Here is a 6,354-nt window from a genome sequence, read left to right on the forward strand (position 1 = left end):
TTCCGAGGTAAAGAACACGCCTGCCAGTGCATGAGACATAAGAGACGTGGATTCAATCCCTGGGTTGGGAAGATCCCCTGGAGGAGGGCATGGCAACCCACTCCAGTATTCTTGCCTGGAGAATCCCATGGACAGAGGAGCTTGGTGGGCTGCAGTCCACTGGGTCACAGAGTTGGACACGACTGCTAAGTGACTTAGCACACATCCACAGGATTTGAATCCGGGCGTTTTGGTTTCAGAATTGCTCTCAAACCCTCTCCTGTTCGGGTTCCTAAAATGAGGATAATGTGCAATTCCTCCCCCACCTAGGACCTGGCCTGGATTTGAGCTTCCACGGTTAGGATGAGGGCAAATGCTAAAGAAACTGATTTTATGAGGGTGTCTGAGAGGACATGTGCACAGCTCTCTGGGGCCCAGGGCACAAGGCACAGAGCCGAGCAGGAACTCAGCCCCCTTCACCACTTCCATTCCTGTAACCCCCACCTCCTGCTACCTTGGCCTCTGTACAGACCCCAGAAGCACCGTGGCATCCAAAGGGCAGGGCATTTGAAATATTCAGGGGCCACCCCTTTGGCCTGGCATTGATGGGAGGGACAGAAGGGAAGATTCTCCACACATGTTGAAGGGTGGCAGATGGGCATAAACAGGAGTTTGGGCAGGACAAATTCCAAGCCTGAATCCTTTGAGCATAATAATAAATGCAAATGTGACCTCTCACATTCTCAAAGGTTCTTCAGCTTGTGACATATCATGCTACAGACAGGAACTCATTCAGTTCTTATATCAACCCATTTCACAGATGAAGAAACCAAGCATCAGAGAACTTGAATGCCCAGAGTCATTCAGCCATTAGGTAGCAGAGTCTGGCAGATCCAGGGTTCACACAATGTCCACATCTCCAGCTACCCCCAGAAGTGCCAGTCCTCTTGAGAGAATTCCCCATGTCCCCAAGGGTACCTCCTAGTGGGAACCAGGGTATCCAGGTCTCCTGCAACCTGGCAGGGGTCTATCTACTAGGGTGAGCCTCTGCTTCACCCGCCCACCCGTGTGCTAGGGACAGAAGGGGGACTTTATGTGCAATCTGCCTGACTCTCCAGAAAGCACTTAGGTTTACGATGTGCATGAAATTGATCGCCAGTTGGCGCGGCCCCCGCGCGCTCAGTGCCAGCCCAGCGCTGGCAGGAGGCTGCCCCCCCACCCCCCGCTTTCAAGGAGCATCAAAGCCGCCTGCCAAGGCCCCTCGTGAGGGTCCTTCTCCACTAACAAGTGCTGAGTGGCGGGGGGAGCTGTGCCCAAAGACCTTTCCACAGCACACATACCCCCGCCCCACAGTAGTTAAATAGCTCCATGTTTTATGCCAATTCCTGCCTCTTCTGCTTCCTCTCTAACAAGTTGATGCTTTCAAAGGCCCCACTAATTGGTGTTTGCACCTCACACACCACGACACTTTGATAGTCACTTAGGACATGGGTCCATCCATCACACCCTTGGTACAGAGGGTGGCTCACCTCCCTGCAGCAAGGTGCCCAGCCTGGGTGCTCCTGCTCCTGTGCGCACACGGGAGAGGGCCCGCGTGCCTTATGTTATATGTGGAGGACACGTCTGCACATATATGTGCGCGTGGGTATAAAAACTCCTTCGGAATATTTCTTGTGTATCTTCTTGCTTGTATATGTCAATGCATGTGCATGGGTGAACACTACCATCTGTGCATGTGGGAGTATGCACTGTGTGCCTGTACATTTCCCTGGGCGTGTTTGTGTACCCACGTGATAGAGCTTGTATGTGTTTATGCATGCACTCGTATGCTTTGCATGTTTGTGTGTGGATATCTGCTTGCAGGCAGGCCAGTACGTGTGAATTTTTGCAAGTTGACTAACAAGGTACATGTTCATGTATCCATGGGTGCATGGGTTTGCATGCCTAAGTACAGGGGAGGGTAGACACGTCCATCTGTGTGCATGGAGGTAGGGTGCAGGGATGAGGGAATCTCTGGTTGGGCGATCTACATGGCATGCATGTACTTGGGCATATGCTGTGTGACTGAAAGGTGTAATACAATAGTCAAGGGCCCACAGGCTTTAGGTTCGAGACCCGGCTCTGCCACTTTCTAACTGTGTGACTTTGCGATGACCACTGAACCTTTCTAATCACATCTGCTCATCTGTAAAATGGGGATGATAAAAGCATCTGTCTCATATTGCTGTTCTGAGAATCAAATGAGATAATACACGTAGAGGGCTAGTCCGATCTTCTCTCATTGCTGGGAACACCCACAGTGAATAGACATACACACAACCCCATCTGGCCTCAACACGGAGTTGACTGCCCAGGAGAGACCCTGGGCACTTGGGGAGAGAAATGGCCAGCCCCAGACCACACGGTAACAGCTACAACCTCTGAGATCTTCAACACATCCAAAGTGATTTCACACTTTTATTACCTACCTTTGAATAGGTGGGAAACTGAGGTGCAGAAGTAGGTGGGAGTTGGTGGCAGAGCAGGAACTTGCTGTCAGAAGACAGCCTACAGCTGAGCTGCAGGAAGCTGGGACATCCCTCATTTCCAAGGGAGAGGGGGCGGCTTCAGAAGGATGGAGTAACGCACACATCCGTGCACCCTATGCACCAACACACGACTCAGAACAAAGGGGTTTCCTTACCTGTCCCAGCCTGGGGTGCCTGCCTCGGGGGAGCATCCCTGCTGGGGACTCAGGCTGAGTACTGCCACCCCAAGGGTACTCAGCCATGTCCCTTCTGTAAACCCAGCTTTAGTTGCGTCTCATCTGTGTTATCTTCTCACCCAAGACACTGAGGCACAGAGAGGGGAAGAAGCTTGTTCAAGGACATGCGAAGAAAAGAGCAGAAGCCCCCAGCAGGCAGGCCAGGATTCTCATCTCTTGCTCTCCTCCTTCACTACACGGCCTTCACTGCACCAACCAGGCTGGCGAATCAGGGGTCGGGGCAAAGTCCTCCCCATGGGCAGGTCATAGGGCCTTCAAACCCACCCAGAGGTCATATTTTGCAGGGTGATTTTTTTATGCTACTTTTTAATAAAATTTTAAAAACATGAAAACTTAAAATCACAACCAGTAGCAGCAGCAGCCCTGCTCCCTTGCCAGTCAACATTGCCTCTGTCATTAACACTGCCTTCCCCCACAGCCATCACCGTCTCCAGCATCAGTCTGACTGTGCCCCCACCTCCAACTCCCACCCCTTAAACTGTGGTTACCCCCAGCCCTTCATTAGTGTCTCGGACGTGGCCCCAAAACCAAGCAGAAATGGTCTTCTGCCACCCTTTGCATTTCATTTCTCCTCCCACCCTCGGGGCTTATTCCAGGATCATCTGACCTGAAGCCCTTCCCAGATCTGTAACCCTCCCTGCTCCCCTGAGCCCCTGGCCTCGCCTGTCCTGCAGAAACTGCGGGCTGGGCTTTGGCCCTGAAGGCCTCACTGGGGGCTGGCAGCCAACAAGGGAGCCAGGAGGGGCAGGAGGGCCAAGCGGCCCCCTCCCCAGGCCTGGCGCCCCACCCACCCAGCCGGCGGCCTGTCTGCCTTCCTGAGCTCATTAACTGCAGGTCACCGTTCAGCAGGAAAGACAAGGCGTGGGTTCTGCGGGCGTTCATTAGCCGTGAGAGGAACAGTGTGTGTGAAATTAGCAGTCACCTGAGGACCTCGATAATTTCATAATTAGGAGGCCTAATGGCTCCAGCTCTGGATGCCAAATGACTTAACCCCTTGCCTGCTGGGCTCCTAACCCCCAGTCCAAGGCTGCAGTCCCCTCCCCCTGTGCCTCAATCCTGTTCATTTCCACCACCACGGTGCCCAGCACCAAAGGGGCTGTGAGAGCAAAGTTGATGGAGCAAATGAATGAATGAATGAATGAATGAATGAAGAAGTATCTGAATGGGAAAAGAGCTTCAGCCCCCACTGCAGGTGATCAGGGGAGGAATGACTCTCCATCTGTAGGCATAGATGTGTGGTTGTGTATGTGACTGTGTGTTTGTGTGCACGCACACATGCATGTGTGGGCATAAGGGCATACACACATGTGGATCTGTGCTGTCTGCTTCTAAGAGCCTTGTGTGTGTCTGGGTGCACACTCACATCTATGATACTCATTCTGCTGCCTCCTGTGCTCTGCAGGTGCTCTGCGATGAGGCCCCACGTGCCTCCTTGAAGTCAGCCTCCCTTGGCACCGCCTAAATACTGGTGACTCCATAATTTCTATATGGGGCATTTGGTAGGAAAAGCAGGCCTCGGGAGCTTAACCCGAACCTGCATTTGCATAGCCAATACACCATTTTTATTTAGACTAAATGTTCATTTGGGGGGCTGGTGTTAATAAAGACAGGGGGCTAAAGCCATATCGTTTAGTATGGGGAGCTATCCTGACAGCCTCCAAACCCCCCCAGCCTCTCTCAGCCTGCTCTTCTTCCTCCCAACCTTTCCGTGGCCCTGAAGAGGTGGGGGCTGAGGTGGAAGGCAGGTCACACGGGGGTCCAAAGGCTGGATCAGGCTCTGCCTAATCTGGGAACCACCGATTCTGAGGCTCTGGTGACCCTGCCTCCCTCCACAAATGGTGGAGTGGTGGTTGGAGAAGAGGTGAGTGTGGTGAAAGAGGAGGGGAATGAGAAGAGGGACAGGAAGAGGTTGGGGGAGAACAAGAAAGGGATGGAAGAACAGAAGGGGAAGAGGGCAGAAAGGATGGGAAGTCCCAAGGAGGTGAGAGGGAAAAAGAGAGGAGAGAAGAGAGGAGGGGAGGGGTGAGGAGGAGAGGCAAGGAGGCTGAGAGCATTATCAGCACTTAAAAAGCGAGCAGCTCAGTTCTTCTTTGGCACAAATAATGGCTTTTTATGAATAAATCATGTGTCAGACGCCTCCCAGGGAGTGGGCATGGAGGGGGGCGCGTCTGCTGGGCTCCGAGGCTGGCGGGGAAGGGCCGGTTGCAGACCCCCGGCTACAGGGGTACTGCCCGCTTTCTCCTCATGCGGCCCAGCAGGACAGTGCTGTCTCTGGAATTACCACTGGCCTGAGCCAGGAGATCAGCCCTTCCTCTGAGGTGGTCCCGCTGCTCCCTGCACAGGAGTCCAGCCCATCCCAGGGCTGGGAGTGTCCCTCCGCTCTGCTCCCCTCCCATCGTAGAGCCGCCCAGAAGACGCTCCTGGCAGGGGGACACCAGCTCTCATCCACCCGGAGAGAGGGGGTGCGCCAAGACAGGAAGACACACCCAGAGAGGGAGGCGGGCAGCGCACACAACTCACACAGGCATGGTCTCTACCACCCGGGGCGCACATGTGGGCACACTCGGAGATGGAAACACTGTCATTCCTACCACACACACACACATGCATGTGCACACACATACAAATGCTCAGACGTGTGCACACTCAGGGAGACCCCAACCAACACTCAGCCCACCCCCTCTCCCAGCACACTTATACACACACACACACACACACACAGGCCCACACAGACAGATGCATATGGTGCTTCATGGACACACACAGACCTGCACACGCACAGCAGCTGCCCACACTCCATCAGCCTAGGGTGGGGGCAGTTTTGCAACCCATCTGGAGCCCAGACCCAGCTGGGCTGTCCCTGAGTCTGGGTGTGGGGTGGGGCTGGGGCATCAGTCCCTGGAGAGAGCTCATCTCTGTGGTCCTCACCCAGCAAGGATGACACCTGCCACACCCCACAGGGAGGTCCTGCCATCCTGAACCAAGACCAGAACCAGTACAGGCTCTGCTGGCTCCGATCTCCTTGACTGTCTGCTCAGCCACCTCCACAGTCAGTGGGTGCCACAGGACAGCCTGGGCAGCTCTGCCCCTTACCAGGAGTTTGACCTCGGGGAATAATTCCAATTTCATATGCCCCTGAAAACAAATCTAAGATAGGTGCTACTGCCCCATCTTCCAGACCTAGAAACTGAGGCTCCAAGAGTAAAAGCATTGGGCATTTCTTTCAAAGACCACGCCCTTTCACAAACTCTAGGAGCCCACAGTGTCCTGGTCTTCCTTCTCTCCCTGTGCCAAGGTGTTCTGAGGTGTTCACCTGAGCAGACCTGGGTGGCCTGCTCCTCCCACTCTGCACCGTCCCCCAGGCCACTCCCAGCACCTCCATGACAACCTCCACACTTGCTTCTCTGACCTCCCTGTCCAGCCCACACCTTCCTGGGCTTCTGACCTTATTATCCAGCTGGACATCACTGGGTCACCACGTTGCCCAATGCCAGGGAATGCCATTCACACAATACATACGTTCCCAAACATTCCCCCCAAATCTCAAGGGGTCCCATAAGACACACTGAAAAGTCAGCCCATGAGGCTGAGCGCACTGTCTTCCCCAGGAC

This window comes from Bubalus kerabau, chromosome 6, assembly GCF_029407905.1.
Source record: "Bubalus kerabau isolate K-KA32 ecotype Philippines breed swamp buffalo chromosome 6, PCC_UOA_SB_1v2, whole genome shotgun sequence".
Classification (NCBI taxonomy): domain Eukaryota; kingdom Metazoa; phylum Chordata; class Mammalia; order Artiodactyla; family Bovidae; genus Bubalus; species Bubalus kerabau.